Source organism: Ambystoma mexicanum, chromosome 3p (assembly GCF_040938575.1).
Source record: "Ambystoma mexicanum isolate Mex_15411 chromosome 3p, UKY_AmexF1_1, whole genome shotgun sequence".
Taxonomy (NCBI): Eukaryota; Metazoa; Chordata; class Amphibia; order Caudata; family Ambystomatidae; genus Ambystoma; species Ambystoma mexicanum.
The window spans coordinates 945,582,614-945,608,141 of NC_090925.1; the positions used below are offsets into that span (position 1 = coordinate 945,582,614).

At 48.1% G+C, this 25,528-nt stretch overlaps 1 protein-coding gene across 5 annotated transcripts in view; it reads right to left on the bottom strand.

The window, feature by feature from the left end:
* NDRG3 (NDRG family member 3) overlaps positions 1–25,528 on the bottom strand; it is a 1,445,730-nt gene that overhangs the window by 758,674 nt on the left and 661,528 nt on the right. The window lies entirely within an intron of this gene.

Here is a 25,528-nt window from a genome sequence, read left to right on the forward strand (position 1 = left end):
AGTAATGCTTGTGCAATATGTACAATTTATAACTAGGTCTTACTTAAAGGTTGACTTTTTGTCAGTAGCCACCCAATGGCAAGTTTCCTGAACAACTGGAAGGATTTGGATGACTTGATGTTCAGTGGCAGGGCGTTCCAGAGATGGGAGGCGAGGACAGTGAAGCTCGAGCCTCCGGCTCTTTTGGAGATAAATCTGGGCACTGTGAGACATAAGGTGTTAGAGGATCTAGTGGTTCTGATGGAGGGTTTCATGGTGGATTTGTTGGTGAGGTGGGGGGCTAGTTGGTTGAGAGCTTTGTAAGTGAGGCAGAGGGGTTTTTAGATCAATTTTTTGTTGGATGGTGAGCCATTTGCATGTAATTCAGGTGGCAGAGATGTGCTCTCGCCTTGGAATGTTTAGTGCTGCTCGTAGCGCATTATTTTGAAGGACTTGCAGTTTGCTAATTATTGCTTGGTTGGCACCTAGGTAGAAGCTGTTAGAGTAGTCTAACTTAGATTGTATGAGGGCTCTAGCTAGCGTGAGGCAACTATTAGAGGAGAGAAAAGGTCTGCAGGCTCTAATTAATTTTCCTGTATAAGCGGTGGCTGAGGCGGTCGAGTTCACTTGTTTAGTAAGGTTGATATTGGCATCAAGATAAAAGCCAAGTGTTTTCATGTTTATGGCGACAGGGATGGAGTTGTCATCGATGATGATATTGGTGTAGTTAGGGCTCAGCTTTTGTAAGTTGTTCAGTGAACCGACAATGAGCAGTTCAGTCTTCTAGTCATTCAGGCAGAGGCCATGTGTGGCCATGCATGCCTGAATGACAAAGAAGATTTCATTGAACCTGGTGACATCAGTGTTGTAGTTGCCCGAGATGGTGAGGATATCTGGATGTCATCTGCATAGTTGACACCCAGACGATCCAATTTATCAAAGAGAGGCTTTGTAAAGATGTTGTATAGGGTGGGGGAAACACAGGAGCCTTGTGGGACACCACGAGTGGTGGGGATGGGGTCTGCTGCTGCCACAGAGGCGAAAACCCTCATGGTTCTATTGGCCAAGAAGGACTGTATCCACGTGACAGCAGAGGGGGAGAAATGGGCAGCAGAAGAAAGGTGATTGCAGAGTATTTTATGGTCGACCCGGGCGAAGGCTGCTGAGAGATCTAAGAGGAGTAGGATAGCAGCCTTGCCCTTATCTTTAATGTCGTCTATCTGACTTTTGAGATCAACCAGGGCGGTTTCTGTTCCATGTCGAGGCCGAAATCCAGATTGACACAAACCGAGTAGTTGGTTAGAGTAGTTCTGAATTTGCAAGTAAGCAACTCTGTCTAGGATTTTTAGCAGGAAGGCACAGTGGTGATAGGCCTGTAATTAGTAGGAATGGCTGGGTCCAGGTTTTTTTTTTTTTCTTTTTTTTTTTTAGAAGCGGGAGGTCCCATGACTGTTTTTTTTAAATTCTTAGGTACGGAGTTGGTGGAGAATGAAGCGTTTATAAGCTTAGAAATGAATGGGGAGAGGTCTCATGCTGCATCTTTTATAATTTGTGCAGGGCAGCTGTCCATTTTGCAGTTTGATGGTTTGAGAGAAGTTATAATTTTTTGCACTTCTAGTGCAGATACTTTTTTGAAGGTGAAGCCATAGTTAGTGTTAGAGTTGGTAGGTAGGCTAGGAGTGGGGGGCGTGGGAGGGGGTTACTGTTGGAAAGTTGTAGTCTTTTGTTTTCAATTTTCGTTTGTAGGCCAGCAATTTTATTTGCAAGGGCATCTTGGATGCTTGTGTACCAAACTTGGTCCTTCACAGACATGTCCGTCGGTGGATTGGGGCTTTCTAACTCCTTCAGGATGGTGAATAATTCTTTGGTGCTGGAACTTGCATTACTTATTCTTACATTGTAGGCTTCCTTTTTAGTGCGAATTATTTATTTTTTATAAAGAGAGGATGTATTAGTGAGGTTGGCAGTGTCTGGTGAATGTGTGCGGTACTGCCCACGTTGCTGCCTGGCAAACGTCACTGAGCGGTATGCCTGCCCAAAGAGCCCCCGAAGATGCTGTGGACCTCGTAGAGTTGACTGTAAAGACCTGTTGGCTTTTTCATGGCGGAAAGAGTACATGACACCCATCATGAGATGCCTGCTTCAAAATCTGCTTCCCCTTGTTGGAGGGGCCGAAAGTCACAAAAAGTTGTTTAGATACCCTGAACAACTTAGTCCGGTCCAGATAGAACTTCAAAGCCCTTTTGACATCCAGGGAATACAATGCTTTCTTCGCTGAAGCAGAAGCCTTCGGAAAAAAGGTTGGTAAGGCTATCATAGCGTTCTTGTCAAAGTCCGACAGAATCTTAGGAATAAAGTGGGGATTCGTAGAGAGGAGAACCTTGCCCTTCATGAAACGCAGGTATGCAGGGTCAATGACTAGAGTCTGCAGTTCCAAAACCCGCCTGGAAGATGTAATGGCCAACAGAAAAAAGACCTTCCATGTGAGAAATTTTATGGCAGCTATTGACATAGGTTCGAACATTGATTTCATGAGGGCCGTGAGCACGAAGTTGAGACTCCAAACTGGAGAAAACGTTTTTGTCGGGGAAAAGTCCTGAAAAGGCACTTGAGGAAATATTTAATAAATCTGTCACTTAACAGAGGCGTAGAGTTGCGCTGTTGTGTGAACCTTGAGCTGGCCGCCAAGTGGACCTTGATAGATGACCATGCCAGACCCTCCTTCGCCAACAACCGAAGGTAAGGAGGGAGTTGTGGAGGCGAAACCCGCAATGGGTGCAACCCTGGCTGCTGAGAACACCGGATACAGAAAGTTTTCCACGTACGGGCGTATGACGCGTTGATAGATGGTGCCCTCACAGCAGCCAAGAAGCAGCAACATTTCAGAGGAATCTTTAGGGTTCTGAATTCGGAGTGGTCAGGTGCCACGCTGCTAGGTTGGGGGAGCCCGGGTTGTGATGCCACACCATCCCCTTGTTCAGTGAAAGAAGATCTGGCTCTGAACCCAGGTGAAGAGGGTTGTCCCTCGCTAGGTGAAGTAGGTCCGAGACCCAGGACTGTATGGGTCAGAACGGGGCAACCACGATGATCCTGCATGGAACCTTGTGAATCATCTCAATTGTTTTACTGACTAGTGGAAATGGAGGAAATGCGTAGGCGAACAGGCCCGTCCACGGGAACGAGACCATGTCCCCCCCTGGAGTCCGGATGAGACACTCTGCTGGCGAAGAGACAGAATTGCTTGTTCTCAGAGCTGGCAATCAAGTTCAGAGGGGGAGTCCCCCATTTTCCGAATGTCTTTGCCACCTGGTCATCCTTCAGCCGCCATTCATGCATCTGATCAGACTCCCTGCTGAGAGCATCTGCCTGAATGTTTTGAATCCCTGGTAGGTAGAAAGCCAGGAGCTGATCCCTGTGTGCTATGGCCCAGTGCCAGATAGCTTGAGCCTCCTGGGACAGGGGCTGTGAATGTGTGTCCCTGTTTGCATAGATAGAACATAGTTGTGGTATTGAGAATCCGAACCACCGAGTCCTGAATGAGGGCAAGGAAAGATTTTAGTGCCCTGTGAACTGCCCTCAATTCCAGAATGTTGATATGCAAAGAAACCTCTGTGAGGGACCACAGGCCTTTCACTCGGAACGGGTTCAGGTGAGCACCCCCATCCAACCTGGGAGGCATCGGTCACGATAGTTAACCGAAAATCTGGTTCCACCAGGGGCATGCCCCTTATGATGTTGCCGTAGTGAGTCCACCACCGCAGGGTGTTTGCCAGAGACCGGGAGATGAGCACCCTGTCGGAGCAGGAGCCACGGATCTGTGACCACCTTGAAGTGAGAAACTCCTGTACAGGGCGCATGAACAGACGACAATTCGGAATGAGTGGGATGCAGGACACCATGGTGCAGAGAAGAGACATGTACAAGCCGACAGTGACCGATGTGCCCGATTAAAACAAGCACGCTGTTAGGGAGAATTCTCTGTTTAGGCTGAATTTCCTAACCTAGTGTTTGGCGGAAACCTGTGCAGTTCCCTCTGGGACCACTGCAAAAGATTTAGGACTACAGGTGTTTGGCGGTGAACCCACTTGGTAGCAGTCCGTACCACACAGATTCACTTGGTAGCTGTGGCTGAGCAGTCAGACTTCCCTCAAGAAGAGTTGAGCAGTATGTGGAGTATACAAGATAGGGCAATTCTTCACAGCAAGACAAGCAAACACGCAATGAGGCTTAGTTTAAAGATATTAAGGTATTTATTTATAAATAAACATCTATCAAAAACACTATGGCACTTTCACGGCAAACAAATCAAACACAATTACTCTATGAAGAAGAAAATCAATCCCCCTAGCAATATTTCGACAAGTCTAGGTTCTACCGGCACCACTTATTTACAGACAGAGGTGTATACCTCAACCTAGATGGCACTCTAATATTAGTTAGGACGGGAGAGAAAAAGATAGGCAGGTTACGAAATCAACACAGTTCAATACTTCACAGATAAAATGCAAGGCAGGAAGGCAAGAATCACAATAGATCGTAAAGTTCAGAGGCCAGGCCCACTCGGAGAGAGGCAAGGCGATAAGTCCCAAAAAGTCTCTAGTGGAGAAGCATTCAAGTCCTTGTAGCAAATTGTTATCGGCAGATTGAACTAGTTCAGAACAATAAATGAGAAAAGCTTGGAGGACACCCAACGGAAAGGAGAGGATTAAGACACCTCACTCGAACCGATCGAAAGGGAAGCCAGGCGGACACGGTACCTTGTTGTGGAGGGCAGCTCCGGCAGGGGCAGTTGTTCCTGGTGGTGGATGCACGTCGGGTCTTTGCCAAGAGTAGAGATGATCTTGTCGTCGAAGAAAAGTGAAGTCCGGTGCACCACCAGGGAAGGGACCAGCCGCGGAGTGCTCCGTCACAAGGCACCACCTTTTGGTCGCGGTACAGGGGTAGTGGCTATCCGGTTGCTGAGGTGCTCTGCACGGGCAATTCGACCACTGCTTCCTGAGGCGAATAAAAAGCAAAGGGGACTGGTTGTTCCCACCAGTCAGGGGAAGAGACTCTCCGGCAGGGAGATCTCCTCTGTTGTCGGGAAGTGGTGAGTCGGTTCCGCAGGGCTCCACCGGAGGTGTCGTCATGCAGGTCGGCTCAGCGTTACCCTCGTTGGATTCTTAGGTCCTGTGGCGACTTCTGAAGATCCAGTCCCAAAAGCCCTGCTTTTATGCAGAAAACCCCCATTCATTCAGCCTAGCTGTCAATCAACACATGCTAAGTGGTGAGCGGGAAGGATCACCACTTGGGCCAATCACTCCAGAGTGCGACCGGAGTTGGCAAGGCAACTCGGTCCAGGGTGCCTAAACCCCCTCCCACACCCCTGTGGTAACCCAGACAGAATGGCACCACTTTGGAGGGTCTCTGTACAGAGCCCGCCAAAAGTGGAACAAAGGGCTCGACCTTTGGTTTAGGAGTGTCAGAGACGAACACAGACGCCATTTTACCAACCGAGTTCTGGCAGAAAATACCATCCGATAAACTTATTTAAGATAAGTAGATCGGTGGTACGTTAGAGATAAACGAGAAAAAGTATCAATCTCCAACAATGGGACGAATCCCATAGGGTTATGTTCGGGTCGAACATAACAAGTAGTTTCCACTGCCTCCAGCCAAAACTCGACGAGGGGGGACGGGACAGTGCCCCCTCGAGTAACAGATCTAGGAGTAATCGAATTACCCCTACTAGTACGTCCACAATAAGATGGTTTGTACTAGTTCTGTTAGTAAATTTAGGTCTAGTAAAGCCAATGGTGACTTTACATGCCCGGGGAGACAGTAGTCAGTCCCTGGGTATGGAGTCTATGGTGGAGGTCCGCTAGGACACCCCAATGTTACGGCATGTAGGGTGCGGTGTAACACACATAGAAAAACATATGAGACCCTATGGAGTAAAAGACCCCATAGCCCATAGAACACATTGACATTCAAAGGAATTACACACATTCATGTCCAAGAGTGGGAGGAAAAGAGTCTCACTCTTGGCAGGATGGAAAAAAACAAACTCCAGAAATCCAGCAAAGCTGCTGGGGGACTCACTAGGTTAGGAAATTCAGCCTAAACAGAGAATTCTCCCTAACACCTAGTGAGTCCCCCAGCAGCTTTGCTGGATTTTTGAAGTTTATTTTTTTCTCCTGCCAAGAGTGAGACTCTTTTACCCTCACTCTTGGGCATGATTTCAGTGTGTTTCCTTGAATCTAGATGTGTTTAATGGGCTATGGGGTCTTTTACTCCATAGGGCTTCATGTGTTTTTGTGATGCGTGTTACACAGCACCCTCAGTGCAGTGACACAGGGGTGTCATAGTGACCCCCCAGTATAGACTCCATACCCTGGGACTGACTACTGTCTCCCAGGGCATGTAAAGTCACCATTGACTTTACTAGTCTTAAATTCTGAACAGAACCAGTACAAACCATCATATTGTGGACGTACTGGCTGGGGCAATTCGATTGCCCCAGGGTCTGTTAGTCGAGGGGGCACGTCTCCATCCCCCCCTGATCGAGTTTTGGCTGGTGGCAGTGGATACTACTTTTTATATTCAACCGCGAATATTTTCCTATGGGATTTCCCATTGTTTTAGGCTACTATCTTTATTTAATTATTTACGGTAGCCTCGAACATACCGCCAGTTTATTTAATTAATATTAAGGCAACTCAAGTCGCACTTCATCCTGATTGGCCCAAGTGGTGAGCCGGCCGGCTCACCACTTAGCATGTTTGAGTGAAAGCTAGGCTGAGTGAATGGGGGTTTGCTGCATAAAAGCAGGGCTTTGGGGACTTGAACTTCCGAAGTCGCCACAGGACCTAAGAATCCGACGAGGGAGAAGCTGAGCCGACCTGCCACGACAACACCACCGGTGGAGCCCTGCTGGACTGCCTCACCACTTTTCCCAACGACAGAGGAGATCTCCCGCCGGAGAGTCTTCTTCCTTGGGGATAACCAGTTTCACCGTCTTTTCGCTTTCCCGACGTACCTCGTGGCCGCCTTGCCCGTGCCAAGCACCCCGGCAACCGGGATACCACGTTTTACCACGACCGCGAAACAAAGGTACCACCTTTAACCGGAAATCTCCGCGGCTGGTTTCTCCCCTGGTAGTGCAACGACCTTCATCTTTCCTCCAAGTCGAGATCTTCTCTTCCCCTGGACGACGATGCAACTTTCACCCACTACCAGGAACAACTGCCACCGCTGGAGGATCCTTCCCACTTAAGGTACCGTGTCCCGCCTGGCTTCCCTTGCTACCGACTGTAAGGGGTAGATTTAGCCCCCGGCTTTCGAACCTGGGTTAGTCTGGTACACCCTGGCTAAACTTTCCTAAAAGCGCCTCTAAACTCTTTTTGAACCCTCTGCAAGACTTTCTACGCCTAGTGTAACTGTGTGATCTTGGGCGCATTTGTGCTCTGCTCTCTCTAAGAGTGGGCCCAGCCTTTGGACTTTGGCTCACCAGTGACTTTTGCTTTTCTGCCTTGCTAACAGTGTTCCTGAATCTTAGAGTGGTGTACCTTTCCATATTCTGTCTTTTTCCCTCCCTTTCTCACAAACTTATTAGAGTGCAATCTAGTTAAGCGCTCACCTCTGTATGAAAATAAGTGGTGTTTTACTGTGACTTATCTGATAAGGAAAAAGGGGTGTATTTATTACAATAGTAACTGTGTTTAGAATATTTTACAATAAGAGTGCTGGAGTGTTTCAAATGTGTGTTTTTAAATAATTATATACTTTGATACCAAAGCTCTGGTCAGTGTTTGCATGTATTATTGTATCTGAGTGCCTACTTTGCATACTGCCTAACTCTTCTTGAGGGAAGTCTGACTGCTCAGCCACAGCTACCAGGTAAATCTGGGTGGTGCAGACTGCTACCAAGTGGGTTTACTGCCAACACCTGTAGTCTTAAATCTTTTGCAGTGGTCCCTAAGGGAACTGCACAGGTTTCTGCCTAACACACGCCAGGGACAACAGCTTCTCTATCCTTTCCTTCAACGGCTTGACCTGATTGAGCACCATCTGAAAATGAGCCCCCAGAAAAGACAAATCCCTTGAGGGCATCAGACAGGATTTGCCGAAGTTGACTGTGAAGCCCAGACGCTGCAAAAGGAGCATAGATGCGCTGACAGACTGATGCCCGCTGACAAGTTGCCCCCTGACCACCCAGTCGACCAGGTACGGATAGACATGGCGTCAGTTTCTGTGGAGGTAAGCCGCCACCGGAGCCAGGCACTTGGTGAAAGTCCTGGGAGCTGACTTTAGGCCAAAGGGGAGAACCCAAAATTGGTAAAGCCTGTCGCCGACCAGGAAACAGAAATTTCCGATGCCTGGGGTGCATGGGGATGCGAAAATATGCATCCTCGAGAACCAAAAATGCCAGAAATTCCCCTGGCTGGACAGTTCATATGACGTCTTGCAGCATTAGCATCCTCAATTTTTGTTGCTTTATATTCTTGAGTGGCCGCAGGTTCAGAATGGGGTGCCATTTCCCGTTTGGCTTTTTGATGATCAAGAACCTTGAGTAGGTTCCTCTTCCGCTTTCCGATGCCGGGACCCTCTCGATGGCTCCTTTTTGCAGCATCAGAAAAACCTCCTGACACAAGACCCGACGTGCGGCTGAGCTCTTTTTACCCGAGAAATAGGGAGTTGGACGCCTAAACTCTGAGTGGCCATATTGGACTGCTTCCAGCACCCATCTGTCTGTCGTGATCAAACCCCACTTGTCAAGGTGGGGCCCCACCCTCCCTTCTAGTCGACTGCTCTTGTGGCAATCATTGTTGAGGCTTGGACTGACTGCCTCTGAGAGGAGGAACCCCTCTTTTGCTGTCCTTGATACTCCTTGCTTCGCTGTGTGGACTGGCAGGAACGTCAGAAGCCCTGGGAGAAGTAGGTTGATCTTCACTACCCCTTGTTGCGAGAACCCGAAAACCTTGCGTTCCCCGAGACACCGCGAAAGGAGTGTAGAGGGCGTTCTAGACTTGCTAGACCCCCACCCCCCTCAAATTGAATGCAGATAACTTATCAGGCTGATCAATCGTTCCAGTATTTCAAAAATCAGAATTGTAGCGCTTTTAGGACAAAAAGCACATTTTTAGGGTGACATATTTTTAGGGTCTGAATGACCGACACAGTTGAGGATATCTCAGGTATTACACATATATTATGAATATCAAAACTCTAGTCTGAAAACTGAACAGAAACAGAGTTATGACCCCCAACTCCCCATTGGTAGCAGCACAGAACAGACTAGAGTAAAAGTCAACTAAAATTCAAATAGGCTGCCGAAAAAATAAAAGTGGGAAGAAAAAACCATAGTCATGCAAAGATAATTAAATAATTCTTTTGGCAGCAGTTCGTGGATAGTTCACTGCAGCCGAGGCATTTATTTAGAATTTCCTGGCAGGAAAGCATGGTATAGCCTGCCAAAAAGACACTGGTGATCTGATAACTACTCCTTTCAAGACATCAAAGGATTTAGAATGGTGGTCACTCAGTAGGTTCTCACACAAAGTTAATTAGCTTATGTGTCAGTCAAGTGAGGCTTGCCAAGAGAAGTCATGTGGGCTTGGTGATTGACAATCAAGCCAGCCATATGAAAGATGGCAGGGCTTATAGGTTGGTCAAGAGAGCCAATGAGGAATGTATCCTGTCAGTGTAATTTGCCTATATAAACCCAGTGATTCTGGCAGCTCATTGGCTGGTGTCTTCTTGAAATCCTGAGATGCATTAAATATGACTTTTGAAACCAGCCCAGGTGCCCGTTTGCCTCCTTGCCTTGTGTCCAGTCTCTAATGCCTGATGCATAGATGCCATTGCCCAGGGAGGGCAATGGGCCCTCTTCTTCAGGAGCAAAAGGGGCAAAAAGAACGTCTGCTCTGCAGGGATGTCAGGGACCTAGCATATCTGAGTCTGCCTTCATGTTCAACGCGTCTGTGAAGTAGTAGACTGTAGTCGGAATGCAGGGTTCACAAGGTAGGATTTATTGCTGTGTTAACCTTTCAAACAGCCTCTCATTATAAACAACAAAACATGCTTAAATGTGGCTCAGCAGGCTTGCTCGGAAAAGGGTGAATCAATTAAGAGTTTGCATGAATGTCCTCTTAACCTTGCTCCTCTTTGAAAGAAAAATAATCAGGTCACATAAATTCCTTTCCCCGGACACTAGCTTTTCATTCCTTCGCCAGCTGTCCAAATTAGGTTTTTTTTAAAAAAAAACAAACAGAGGGTAAACCCATGGAAACACTGTCCTTTGAAAATGGTTTACAGCCAAATTTTCCTCGTCAGTGAATCCGCTTCGGTAGTGTTTCCCGGCGCTGCCGCTCTTCGAGCCTCTCCTGCCGGAGAGTCTGCCTCTTGATAAGGATCTCTGTGATGCCGAGCCTTCAGCCTCATAGTACGCCGAGTGTACATCACCTGGGGATTCCTCCCACTTCTCTGTGGTCTCCAGCCAGTGTTGCTGCTGTAATGAGAGCCACCTGATGAGTTTCCCGGGGCTTCTTTTAACTCATACTTTGCTCCTCCCCTCAGCTTCCACTCGCCTTTCCTGCCCAATTCCCACACCTGCAGCCAGTTTGCCTTCACACCTCCACCCTGCTCCATGCACTGTTTGTCCATCCCAACCTGTACTGATATGGGGGTACCTGTCACTGTACCGCATGACATGGCTGTATCTATTCCGCTTCCCTTTGTTCATTTGATCTTTTCCCCCACTTGGTCTCCGTTTCCCGTGGTGGTTTATGGGACATGTAGTTTTGTTCTGTCCTGCTGATGTAATTTTTTGGGTGCTGGGTCTGAAAGTTAGAATGGGGTTGTCTTATCTCCATAGCCTCTTTGACCTCCTCACAGCGTCGTTAATCTTCTCCCCGAAAAGATGTTCCCCCTCAAAAGGCATGTCCACCACCTTGTGGCGAACCTCTGGCCTGAATCAGTGCAGCGAAGCCAGGCCTGACTCTGGAGAACCACCCCATTATTAATCCGCTTAAACCCAGTCTCCGCCAGGTCGACCCCAATATTAATATTCTGATTCAATGATTCCTCCCCCTCACGAACCAAAAGCATTGCCTCCTTCCGCTGCTCTGGCAGGTGGTCCAACAGAGGTGACAATCTATGCCACATCTCGCTGTCGTACCGTGCCATGATAGCCAACGATTTGGCAGCTTTAACCATAGTAGCGCCCATTGTGAGGACCTTCTTTCCGAAAGCGTCCAGTTTACAACCATCATTTTTGAGGGAGGAGGTGTGGGGGGGCGAGTCACACACTTTTGATGGGTACGAGCCTTTCTACTTGCTGCCGCCGAAACCACTGACTCTGGAGTAGGCTGCGACGTTAGGCACTTTGGAGTGGGTTCTGGCGCCTTGAACTTCTTCTCCAAGCGGCCTTTGACCGCAGGCTCCGTGAAAGAGTGCCTCATTGTCCGAAGCCCCTCCTGCCACACATGGTGCAATATATGGATTGAGAAGACCGCCTTTCTCCTCTTCCCCATAGGGTCAAACAAAAAGCAGTCCTCCTCCTCTGGGATGAGGCCAAACTCATGACAGGCTTTAGCCATCATGGCATGAAACACTCCAATATCATCCGGTGGAGATGGCTGGCCCGGATTACTCAGAGCATCCAGATCCGGGTCAGTATCCCCCAGGTGTCCGCTCGTCTGGGAGAAGAGGAGACCGTTGAAAGAGTGTCCTGTGAAACACTGTCTTGCTCAGATTCCACTAGTTCCCCTTCCTCCTGATCCCCTTTAAGGAGGACTGATCACCCTAGGAGACGGCAGAGGGGACCAAACAGGGGAAGACCTTCTGGGATGAGGCCCTCGACTGCAAGGGGCTTCTGAGACATCCTTCTGACAAGGAATGGTAGGTGGGTCCTGCATCAACGGAACAGCTGGAGCCTGAGGCACAGGGAGCCTGGCATCCACTTGCCCCAGGAGCGATTGCAATGTAGTAAGCACTTGCATAGAGAGTAACGAGAGGATACTGAGGCAGGAAAGCCCCCAGACCCTCCTGACGTGGACAGAAGAGAAGGCTGCAGTCCAAAACCAAAGGATCCAGAAACGGTTGCTCTTCCTCCTCCGTATCTGAGTGAAACACATAGACCGAGGTTGGCTGATGTTGGAGAATATCCATCGGGAGTATGTACGTAAATCCTACCTCAGACTGCCAGGTCGTATCCCTGGGAGACTATGGACCTGCAGCAGCCACCAGCATTGCCATCTGCATTTTCACCATCGCTGGAGCCGTCGTCGACGGGGCGGCCGTCGACAAAGCAGTTGTCAGCAGGGCAGTCGACTGGGCCATCACCAGCGGGTTGACGGGATTGTAGATGTTTAAGCGGTCGTCGACGGAAGGTCCCTCATTGAGGAGGCCGTAGTCAGTGGATCAAACTAAAAGACCAGGCGTCAGCGTGGCCCTCAGCACAGACATATCCTTAGACGGAGAAGAAGGCTGCTTGGACGATGACTTGGACTGGTGCTTTGATCACTCATGGCCCAAAGAGGAGTGACACCTCTCCTTGGAAGACTACTTCCTCGTCGACGAGGACGAATGAGACCTGGACTTCTCCTTGTTCGATGCCGAGGCCTTGTGAGTCGGTTCCGCAGGTCTGTGTGGCTGTGAACCAGAGTTCTTCGGCTTATCAGCCGATGGCCCAGACTTGCCTTGAGAAGGGGGCCCGACCCGGCACTACTCTGCACCGGCTGAGCCACCAAAGACACTGTGCCTTTTCCCAATTCAGACGGCGGCCTGGCCTCAGCAATGCGTTGCTTCTTAGGCATTGGATGCACCGACCACACTCTCTGGAGCGATGGCGACCTCTCAGCCGAAGGAGTAGAGAACCCGCCCCCACGGGAAAAGCCTACCTCCCAAGAAGGATAGGCCCCCTTGTTCAGCCAAATCAATCGCCTGTTACGGTCACTGAGGGTCTTCTGGGAGAACACAGACAGATGTCACAGTTCTCGGCGGAGTGATTGGTGTATAAGCAGTACAAGCAGTCTGCATGGCCATCCCTCTCGTACACATTCTTGAGGTTGCAGGTCTCATACGGCCGAAATGACTTCTTCGGACCCACAGATGACATGACAGGACCTAGAAGTACCGAAAGAAACACTGGAACAGCGAAAATTGCATAGAAAAAATAATGCCTTGTCTGGAGAGAACATGAGGTGATCCCAACAGTTTGGAAGATGGTTGAAATCTGAAGGGAAGCCACAGGGGTGGGGCTATATACTGGATGTCCCATTGGTGCTGCCTAAAGCACCCATAAAGACGTTGATAGGACACTAAAGGCATCTACGTTTTTCCATAGGAAAACCATTATATTAAAGTTACTGAGGTTTCCCAGCCTGACAACGGGAAATATTCAAGATCCAATGCTGGGGAAAGACAGGTTATAAAAACACATTGGGCAAAGACAAAGCAATAGGCCCACAGATGGAAAATAATCATTTTCACATTTAACACATGAAACAACCCACTGATCTAACAATACTATTTTCATCTGCTTTAGCAAGACATTTGTGTTGTATGTGTCGTAGTTGGTAGCTGAACAGAGGAAAAAGGAGTCGTGCAGGCCCAGATTTAAATAAACTTATGAAGGCAGGAGCAATTACAATGTTGTCTGATCAAAAAGGGTTTGTTGATATTTATAGAGCAAAGGGGCGACGGACGTAAGCTTACAATTTGCATTGGCTGATCTCAGCCACAGGGTTATGTGTGATGATTTATTGCCGCCAGAGCACTTTAACTTAGGGCAATCAATCAACGGATAATATTACAAAAGATGGCTGTATCTGAACTGTGCAGTTCACATGTGTAAATGTCTGGCAATTCGCAGATAAGGTGCACTGGGAAAAGAAAGTGACAGGTGGATATACGCACAAAAATACATGCCCCATCCACTGGGCCAATACAATTTGTGAGAGAAAACCTCTTGTTTGTTAGTGGAAATGTTGTGATCTTGAAACCATGTACCTCATGTTTTGTGCATTCACACATTAAGCCAAAGTGGTCCAAAGGAGCTATTGTTCATAATTTGTGAAAAACATAATTTTTTTTGAACTGCAAACACTGTTCTGTGCACTGTGAAGTGACATAGTGTACTACTTGCATTTTCCAGCCACCCGAGGCCTTCTGCAGGTTTTTGCCATCTCTACAGATTACCAATGACCTCAACAAGCCCAAACCCTCCTCTGAGAAATCCTGTATCCTCAGATCCCACACCCTCTATTTGCCCTCCCTTTGGGCTCCAGTCCCAGCAATCTGTCCAGCCAGCGGCTGCTGATGAAATAATGCCTTTTCCAAAACTTTTTTCTTTATTTATTAGGGGGATAGGGCTTGCACAAAATGCAGATTTGGTTTCTTTTTGATGGAGGCCCAGATTGAAAATACGGTTTATTGGTCTTTGTATATTTTGTTTTCAAATTTGAGGAGATTCCCTGGTGATTAGCCAGTTGTCCAGATAACGGTAAACTGGGATGGGCTTTCTGCGCAGGTGCTGCCACTACTGTGAGCACCTTTGTGAATACGCTTGGTGCTGAGGCGATGCCGAAGTGGAGCACTTTGAACTGGTAGTGGAAGCGCCGATATTCTCTGTGCACAGGGAATACAGTGCACAGATCTAATACTGGGCACATGGAAAGGTCTTTTTTTGGTGGAATGAAGTACATTGAATAAATAATACCCTTGTTTACCTGGTTTGTTGGGACGATGTCTATGGCGTCCTTCTACAACAGTGCCTTTACTTCTTCCAACAGTATGCGCTTTTCTTCTGTCAACATTTTCCGGTTTCTTAAAGGGCGGTAGGGTGGTTTTTGTACCAACTCGGTAACGCCTGCCACGATGGACAACACCCACTTGTCAGACGTTATCCCCTCCCATGCATGGTGAAGTGTGAAATTCAGCTTCCTACTGGAGTGGCATGGGAGGGGACCCGAAGCAGTGCATCATAGTTTGGGAGGGATGGAGCCTCTCCCAGGTGAGGTTCTGCCACTTCCTTTGCCCCCTTTTATTTCCCCTTTGAAAATTGGAAGAGGAACCATGACCTTGCGATTGGCCCCAAAATGAGGACTGTCCCCCCTGAGTGTAGTCCAAGGAATATTGAGCACCCTGGCCCGAAACCTTCTACAGTTCAAGGAGCCCAGTTGGACATAGGGCTCGTTTGTTAAGTGGCCATGTGATTTGAGAGTGTCGTTTTCCACCTTAGCACTCTTAAGGGCATCTTCGACGGCCTTCCCAAATACTAAATTAGGCTTCTACAGCATGTTTAGGAATGTTGCCCGAGTTTCTAACTTAAACCCAGATTGTCTGAGCCAGGCATGGCACTTGAGTGTACCCTCGGTGATGATGTATCCTGCATTATCTGATGCACCAAGGTTATTTTTCAGGATGCAGTTTGATATCTGCTTGCCTTCTGTAATAGTCTTTAACAATTGAGCCTTTAGGGGTCCCGGGACGGCTTCAATTTGGCATTCTAGGTAATCCCATTTGTGGCAGCCATAACTAGCTAGAAGCATAGTGTTGGAGATTCTGGTCTGGTATGCCACAGAGGAGGCACATTTTCCCCGAAAGGATATATTTTTTGCTTTACTTGTCTGGCAGGGCCACTGCCGATGCCAAGGGAGTGCCTGCCCTCTTTCTGGTGGTGGTGACCACCAACTAATCCGGTTTTAGCTGACCCCTAATATACAGGGTGCCAGTGGGCGCCAGTCTGAACAGTTTTTCTATTCTGGGGTTGACAGCCCTTGTGAGACGGGGATGGCTGGATGTGTCTTTGTACCGACTGCAGGAGGGGGATAAACTGGGTGGAAGACCTTTTTTCCCCCTACAATGTCTTCCACAAAGTCTTTGTCGACCTGTGCTTCCTGAGTGTCGATGTTAAAGTGTTGTGCAGCCTTTAGTAGCAATTAATTTTATTGTAGTTGGTTATCAACAGGAGAACCCGCTACCAGCTGGTCCTGGTTGTCTGGTGACTGGATAACGTACATGTAGTCCTTGTAGTTGTAAAATTCGTCTTGCTCTTGACAAGGGTCCCCTTGAGACCCGGGTCTTGTGACCCTGAGGGGTTGTCATAGTACATACCCTGAGCGAAATTTTGGTAGGTCGAGGCCAGGGTGCCTAGAGCAGAGGTGCTAGGCTGTGGCTCAAGACGAGACTTTTTGGCAAGGAGCTGCTGTGCCGAGGCCCCTGACTGTGAGGCATCTTTAAGGAATGAAAGTTTATCTGGGTGTCTGTCCATAAAGTCCACAAAACTTGACATTCTCATCAAGATTTTATAAAACTGTTCAGGTGTATAGTCACATGAAGGTGGTAAGCCGACATGATAGGGGTGGCCTGGGAGGGAGTTTGATCTTTGTGGTGCATAGCCCCTGAGAGAATTTGCAGGGGGGGAATTTCAGCCTGTGTGTTTTTCGAAGGTTAAGGCGTCAAAATGTTCGACTTTCAGAGACCTCGCTTTAAGCAGTGAAGCACTGATGCGTTTCTTGATTAACTCCTTAATTTCCTTAGTTTTCTTGAGGGATGCCGAAACGCCTTTCGCCGCCTGTTCTTCGGCAGGCGAAAGGAGGGTCTTTGTGTGCGGTATCCGATCCGACCTTCGGTTGCAGAAGCCGGTCACGATGCAAAAGCATACACGATGGCCCAGAGGACAGTGAAGAACCTATGGCTTTCTCTGTGGACACCGCATGAGCTTCGATGCTCAACGGTACCGTCCAAAGTCAGCCATGGTGTATGTGTTTAGTATCTTTATGCCTCTGTGTGCTCTGGCCACCAGGTGTTTTCTCCATCACAGAGCAACCAGCCTGCTTCTTGGAGTCGGGGGCCCGCATATGCGGTTACGATGAACCCTGCTCGCCTTAGGAGTCACTCATGACCACGATACTGCCCTCGCTGGAGTCATCCGTCACGTCAATGGAGGCTTCGGCCTGCATGGCGTGAGTGGCACAGCGTTTGGTGTGCTGATCCTTTAAGGTTTTGGTTCAAAATTGTTTACAGGATTTGCAAGCTTTTTCGGGGTGATCCCTCGGGAGACAGTAATTGCACACTCAGAGCATGTCCTTACACAGGAATTTTTGGTGGCAGGCAGGACAAAAGTTAAAAGGGAGATGTGGCCATTATTTTTTACAAGAGCAAATGTGCGAGAAAAAGGGAAAGGGGGTTGACAGAATATGCATTCTCTAAAGAGGTCAGTATGAAGAACCACCCTCCCCCTACTGTAATAGCCCGAGAATCCCAAAGAGGCCGGTATAGGCTGCGTCTGGTCGTTGATCAGTCAGTCGTTGACGGCGATGAGGTTTGTTAGTCGAAAGCCGTTGAGCAGTCTGTTGGCTGTGCTGCAAAAGCAAACGATATGGAAAGGAAGTCTACAAGTAAACGTTCAACTAATTAAAGGCATCAGCCTGGACGAGAACTCTGCACTTGCGACCGACTTTCAATGGCAAAAAAAAAACAATCTGAGGGACCATGGGTACAGAACACGTCACAATAGGCATAGCATTACTAACATGCACTGTTGACGTCCATTTGTGTTTCAAAAACAAATCGTGTAATACTCTGCGACTTCCACAAATGTCAGACTATGCAGATCATGTGATCTTAGCAGATCCGCTAGCTCCAGACTATATATGGGATACATTACTCACCGTAATCTTATTTCTGATGTTTGAATCTGCTTAGATTCACATGCTGTGCACAGGCCGACATCTAGTGGAAGCTGCAGAGTATTACAGTTGTTTTGGAAACTCAAAAAGGGATGTCGACAGGGCGTGCCAGTAATACTATCCCTAGTGTGACGTCCACTGTACCCATGAACCCTCATGCGTCCAGGTCCCTCATATTGTTATTTTTCTGACATGAGGTGTAGCGCGAGTATGGTTGTACCCCAGCAGATACGTATTAGACAAGCTCATAAGCATCCATGCGCCTTCTCTCTGAGGGGAGGAAGGGTGGGCGCATGTGAATCTAAGAAAATGCAAGCATCAAAAATACAATTACGGTGAGTAATGTATCCCTTCTGAGGCTTGTGGAATCTGCTTAGATCACATGGTGTGCATAGATTAACGAGCAGTGTTAGAAGAAGTCGGTGGGATGTGAGAAGGTTCATGAGCGAATGGATGCCTTAGAACCGCTTGTCCCACTTGTGTATCTGTCTTGGAATGAGTGTCAATGCATTAGTGCTGAGTGAAAGCGTGTATAGAGCTCCATGTAGCTGCTTTGCAGATGCTGTCTAGAGGGACATTTGCAATGAAAGCCAGAGTGGCTCCTGTCTTCCTTGTGGAGTGAGCTCTGGGCGTAAAAGGCAGTGTCTTGTTTGATAGGGAATAGCACAGTTGCATACATCTGACTATCCACCTAGAGATAGCATTTTTTGAAATGCGGTCACCTTCTCTGCCTGGCGCTACGGAGACAAACAGCTGATCTGTTTTTCTTAGCAGTCTGGCCTTGTCTACATAGTAGAGGACTGCCCTCCTCACATCTAGTGTGTGGAGTTTTACCTCAGCTGAGCTGGTGGGTTCCTGGAAGAAAGCCGGTAGCTCAATAGGCTGGTTTACGTGAAATTTTGAGATGAATTTAGGGGAGAACCTAGATTGAGTACGTAAAACCAGTTAGTCTTTGTGTACAACAAGAACGGATCCTGCACTGACAATGCTTGTATTTCACCAACTCTCCTTATGGAAGTGATAGCCACTATGAAGGCAGTCTTGCAAGTCAGGTGTCTGAGACTAGTCTTGTGCATCGGCTCGAAAGGGGGTCCCATGAGCTTAGCAAGAACAACATTGAGATCCCATCCTGGCGGCGGGATCGAGATTGGAGGGTGGAGTCTCTTTACTCCTTCCATGAATGCTTTGATGACAGGTACTTTCCACCATGAGACCTTCTTGTGAAAAGTGGTGTAGGCGGACAAGGCCGACAGGTGGACCTTTAAGGAGTTGAATACTAACCCTGCATCTAGCAAGTGGAGCATATAAATTAGAATGTGTGAAGGAGTACATTCCATGGGGTTAATTTGTTTTGGCTGGCACCAAATTACAAATCTCCTCCACTTGTCAAAATAACAGTGCCTAGTGATAGGCTTTCTTGATTCTTTTAAGATATCCATACATCTCTGTGGCAGATTAAGATGTCCAAACTCTATGACCTCAGGAACCATGCTGCCAAGTTCATTGAGTGAGGTTGAGGGTTCACAGACCCCATGCTGAGTGAGCAGATTGTATGGGCACGGAAGTTTGATGGGATCGCACATCGCCAGTTTGCACAGATGTGGATACCAGGGTTGTCTTGCCCACATATGAGCAACTAGGATGAGCGTCACTTGTTCCTTGTGGATTTTGTTCACCGCCTTCCTCATTAGAGGTGTTGGGGGGGAGGGAGGGGGAAGAGTATTAGCAAATTTCCCTGACCAGTTCATCCATAGAACGTTCCCCTTGGAGCCTGGCTGGGGGGAACCTGGACACGAAGTCTGGGTATTGCCTGTTTTCGCTTGTAGCGAACAAGTCTATTGTGGGGAAACCCCATAGAGAGAAGATTTGTTCGACGACCTCTGCGTGTAGTTGCCACGCGTGTTCTTCTGGTAGCGGATCTCTGCTCAATGAGTTTGCGAGAGAGTAGAGTTCCCCTGGAAGGTGCTGTGACGATAGGAATATTTTCAGTTTGAGTGCCCATTTCCAAATTTGTTGCGTAAGCCTGGACAGATTTGGAGAACGTGTGCCCCCCGTTTGTTGATGTAAAACATCACTGTAGTACTGTCTGTCAGGACCTGCACAGATTGGTTCGCTAGATGAGATTCGAATGCCTGAAGAGCTTTTGAGTACTGCCAGTAGTTCTAGCATATTGATGTGGTTTGCGCTGCTGCGTGAGACCACAGAACCTGAGCTGTGTGGTGAAGGTAATAAGCCCCCCACCCAGCGAGTGAGGCGTCCGTCGTTACAATCGCCTGTATGGATCGCAGAAGTGTTTCCCTTTTAACAGATTTTCTCTTGTCCACCAGCGAAGGTTTTGTACTAGTGTTGGCGAAACTACCGCTAGATCGTCCCACTGACCACTCGCCTGGGACCACTGCTTTGCCAACCACTCGCGCATGAGGAACCAAGTAAATGCAAGATGCCATCATGCCTAGCAAACACATTACTTTGCGCACCCTCATCTGGCGGCCAGCCTTATAATGTGGTATTTGCAGTAATATATTTTGGACTCTTTCCTTTGATGGAAAGGCCAACCCCTCTTGTGTGTCTAAGACAGCTCCTAGGAATGGTTTGGTTGTGCTTCGCATAAGGCTTGATTTTTTCTCATTGATAGAAAAGCCCAATTGGAAGAGTAGGTTGATAATTCTTTAAATGTTTTGCGTGCAAATTCGGGGGGACTCCCCTGTAATCAGCCAGTCGTCCAGGTACTTTTTTAGTAGAGGGATTACCTCTTGTAGCATAGTCATGCAGAACTTTTGTGGCTTGACATTTATTTGCAGGGCGCAAATCTAATACTGGGCACATTGTTAGAGCTTTCTTTGGCACAAGGAAGTAAGTTGAAGAAATACCCTTGTTTACCTGGTTGGCTGGGACGACTTCGATGGAGTCCTTTAGTAGAAGCGTGGGGACGTCCTTGAGGAGGATATGCTGGTGTTCCTTGGAATGGGTCTTTTGTCGTGGGAGGTGGTTCTGAGGTTGCTAGAGGAGATCTATAAAATATTCGCCTGTTACCGTGGACAGCACCCATCTGTCTGTGAGCACCCATCTGTCTGTGGTGATTGCCTCCCATGCGTGGCTGAAGGTGGATATGCGCCCTGCTACTGGCGAGGCATGGGAGGGCACCTTGAGCGGATAGTCACTGCTTTTGAGGTGGAGCGCACCTCGGGAGGAGTTGCCTCTGCCACGTCCGTGGGATCTCCACGCTCCTCTTGGGTAATTCTAGGAGGACTGACCCTGATTGTTTCCCCAGGCAGTACCTTGGCTTTGGCTATACGTGGAACCCCTTTGTGAAGTTTGGCCATGTAAGCTACGAAAATTTCCATTAGCCCTCTGGCGAGTGGGTTTTTGCTCAGTTGGCCGAGATGAGTCTTTTATTCCTCTTTGGCCGTCTTCAAGGCATCCTCAACAGCCTTGCCAAAGAGCACATTGGGCTCAATGGGCATGTTGATAAGGGTAGCTTGCAGCTCTGGTTTGAAACCCGATTGGCTCAACCAATCGTGACGCTTGATAATAGTACCCTCGGCTATTATTCTGCCTGCACTGTCTGCAGCGTCAAGACTGGTTTTTAATAAGTAGCTTGACACTGCTCTGCCTTCTGCGTCTACCTGGGCAAGCTGCGACTTAAGCGGTTCTGGGGCCGATGATAGCAAGGCTGAGACCTCGTCCCATTTGTGTCAGTTGTAACTGGCCAACAGGGTAAAATTGTTAGAAATGCTAGTCTGGAAAGCTGCAGAGGCGATGACCTTTCTGGCCATCGTGTAAAGTCTATTGCTTTCCTTGTCAGGTGGGGTCTCAGAAGAAGCTATGGGGGTACCAGCCCTCTTCCTTGCCTTAGTTACAACTAACGAATTGGGGTTCAGTTCCTCTCCGATATACAGCGGGTCAGAAGGGGCAAGTCTAAACAGTTTCTCTATGCAGGGGTTTACTGCCCGCATAAGATTAGGGGTCTCCAGGGGTGGCTGTATTTTTCACTGAATGGACGAGAGGGGTGCAGCTTTTTTATCCCCAAGGATTTCTTCTACAAAATCCTTATCCTGTTGTACCTCCGGGGCTTCTATTTGAAAATGCTCTGCCGTCTTGACTAGCACTTCATTTAGAAGGGGTTGGTTGTCAATTGGTGAGTCCATGACCAGGGGATATTGATAAACCGATGAGTCTATGGGATACATATTTGCCTCTGGGTTAACCTCAGGGTCTTCATCATCTCCGTAATAAGGGTCTGCTGCATCATCCCCGTAATAAGGGTCTGCTGCCTCTTGAATAGAGATGTTTTCATGGTCTGAGCCCGGGTCATAGAGATCAAGGACTGTGCCATGCACTGGAATCTCGGCGCAAGACCTTTTAGCAGGGGGTGAGCAGGCTGAGCAGGGATTTGTGACCCAGAGGGTGCTGTAGTGGAAACTTTTGAAAATAGGCAGGGTCCTTTTCATAGAAGTTGACGATTAAGGCCATCCTCCTCATGACCCCGTCTACATCCTCAGACAACCGTTGTGCTGAACTTGGGATGACCAAAGGTAGGGAAGGGAGCACTAAATCTTCATCTGTTGGAGGAAGTAATACAGGTTCTTTGAGTCTAGGCTCTTTAGACTTTTCTTTATGAGGGGTGGCCCTAGCCTCCTGAGACCTCTCCCTATGAGGGGGTAAATCCCTATGAGGGGTTTTCTCCCTATGAGGGGTCTTTGAGGACTTTTTCTTGGACTCTTTCTCCCTACTTTGGCCCTCTGAGGCGTGTTTTTCAGATTGCTTGGGGACTAGTACCTGACTTGACGCAGAATGTCGAATTTCGGGTGCAGGCTGAACCGGAGCCTCGTCTGCGGACGATCGGCCCTCGGTGGGAGTTTTTCACGTGATGTCTGTACCGTCCTTCGACACCCCGGATCGGTCATGCGGCGATCTCGAACGAGAGTGCCCAGAGGACATTGTGCGTAGCCGTCCGCTTGACGCGTGTGTTGAGTCTCAGCCTCGGGTTGTGTGTTTAGTGGTGAAGTGTTAGCGCTTTCGCCGCTGAGTGTTATCATAACAAGGTCGCCGGCCTGTCTTCTGGGGTCAGGGGCCTGCACTTAGGTAGCCGAAGCCACACCATCGCCGTCAGAAACTGCAGCGTTGCTGCCATCACTGAAAGCACCTTCTTCCATGGCCTCATGCTGCCTGGTGTAGTGGGCCCATCGTTTGGTAAATCGGTCCTTTAAAGTCTTGGGCTTGAAGAGCCTACACGCCCGACAAGAACCCTCGACGTGGTCTCTCGTAGACACAAGTTACAGACTAGGTGTTTATCTACCCATGGAAATGTTCTTTTGCATTTGGGGCAGAATTTAAAGGAGGTCTTGTCCATAACGAAAAGATGTGGCATCTAGGCGAATGCAGTGCAAGAAAAGGGGCATATACGTTCTAAAATGACCCCTCAACCCCTCTCCCCTACTTTAAGGGCCAAAGCCCGGGGCGGCCTTCCAAGGACGAAACTGATCAGTCGCGTGAGTCTTCCGACGGTCGTCTTTGTCGTCACCGGCGTGATGTTTCGATAGTCAGTGATATAAAGGATAGAAAGAGTAAATTATCGGTAATTGAAAATTAGTAAATGGCTATAAGCCGAAAGAGGAACTCTGCTATACGCGCCAGTCTAGAATTGCGGAAAAAAACAATCTGAGGGACCGGATCATGGGTACAGTGGATGTCAAACTAGGGATATTATTACTGGCAAGCCCTGTCGACGCCCATTTTCGAGTTTCAAAAAACAAACTAATACTGCACAGCTTCCACTAGATGTCGGCCTATGCACAGCATGTGATCTAAGCATATTCCACAAGCCTCAGAAATATATATGATTACTCACCGTAATCGTACTTCTGATGCTTGTATCTGCTAAGTTTCACATGCTAGCATAGGCAGCCATCTAGTGGTAGCCGCGGAGTATTACATTTGTTTTCGAAACTCGAAAAAAAGGAAGTTGACAGGGCGTGCCAGTAATACTATGCCTACTGTGACATCTCCTGTACCCATTGTCCTTCACGCATCGAGGTCCCACAGATTTTGTTTATGACATGGGGTAGCATGAAGTGTAGCAGGATGTTCCGCTCACCTGATATCCCCGGGGGCGCCTGGAAGGCTCTGAGATCTGGAACCCTGTGTGCATAGTTGCCCAGTGCTGAATAATGAATCTTAGTTATTTGTAGGGTGAGCTATCCGTCCTGCGTTTCTTGTGCAGGGGCGCTTGACGTTTGTTGGCGAGCTGCCCGAGTTGCTTCACTGGTGCAGTACGCCTTCCTTGGGCCCATGCCTGCTGTGACCCCGAATCTGCTGGTAGGCAGGTAGGTTTGTTAATTGTAAGTCTTTTTTCGGTTTATGGTGGGAATTCGTTAATGTCTTTATCTCCTCCTTTTCAGGTGCGAAGGTCTTGAAGCTGGCGTGCCGGATGGAGAGGCACGTTTTCTAGGTAAGAGAAAGCACGAAGCATAGCACCTTTATTGTCTTTTAAAGCTAACCTGTGTTTTCTTCTTCTCCTCACAGGCCACTGTGGTGCTGCGAATGGATGAGAGCACGATGAAAAACAGGCCCCCGGAATCTGTTAAGGTAAGTACAGCGCTGTGCGTTTGTTTAATATTGAAAGCAAACCTGAAAAAGTCTCTTTTCCTTTGCAGATATTGCTGTGGTGCTCCGGATGGAAGCGTGGCATAGCGCGATGGAATTCAGGTAAGACTGATGGAATAAGATGTTTTGGAAGCGCGCGTTCTAATATTGTTTTTCCCTTTCTCGTTATTGCAAGTCGCAATGTTCAAACAGCAGCTGTGGTAGCGGTTCGCCGGAAGTCCTTAAGCTAGTACTCACAGGTGAGTGATGAGTCTTCTTCTATCGATTTCCACAGATTGCAGCCCAGTTGAGATGCTGAGGCTGGATGGTGTTTTCTCAGGTAAGACAGAATAATCTTGTTCTTGTAGGATTACAGGAAGATGCTGAAGACCAGGAGCTGGACAAGGTGAGCGTCACACCCAAAACACTAGACCGCATGGCTTGGTCCTTAGAACTAGATTGTGTGGGTGCTGCCATGTTGGATTTAAAGGCCCATGTACATAAATGGGACCTAGTTTGAACAGCCCTTCCTTCCTACATATGAGCCTGGTGCCAGAGGCACCAGGACTGGCTCCAAGAGCCCTTTAGCAGTGGTTTTAAGGCCCTTAGGGTTCTGGTGGGAGCCTGCTTGTGGCACAACTTGTGCCCCCTCACAGTGGTCATGACACAGGAGTACAGATGTAATAAAGCAGATAAGAGTCAATAAAGCCAGAAAACATCTATGCATCTTCTACTCCAAGGGGAAGAAGGGTTGGTGCATGTGAATCCAAGCATATAAAAGCATCAGAAATACAATTACGGTGACTAATGTATCCCTTCTGAGGCTTGTGGATCTGCTTAGATCACATGCTAGGCATAGAGTAGCGAGCTGTATCAGGAGAAGGAGGTGGGTTGTGAGAAGGTAGGGTAGAAAATCGATGTTTTAGCACTGCTTGTCCCACCTGTGAATTTGCTTTAGAATGTGTGTCAATATAGTAGTGATGAGTAAAGGTATGTCTGGAAATCATGTAGCTCCTTTGCAAATGGCGTCTAGAGGGACATTTGCAATAAAAGCCAAAGTAGCTCCTGTACCCCTGGTAGAGTGAGCTCTTGGTGTGAAAGGCAGAGTTTTGTTTGATAGGGAGTATCAGAGCTGTATGCATTTCACTATCCATCTGGAGATGGCATTTTTTGAATCGTGATCATCTTCCCTGCCCGGTGCTATAGAGACAAACAGTTGATCTGTTTTTCTTAGCGGTTTTGTTTTATCTACATAGTTTAAAACCGCCCTCTTTATATCCAGTATATGG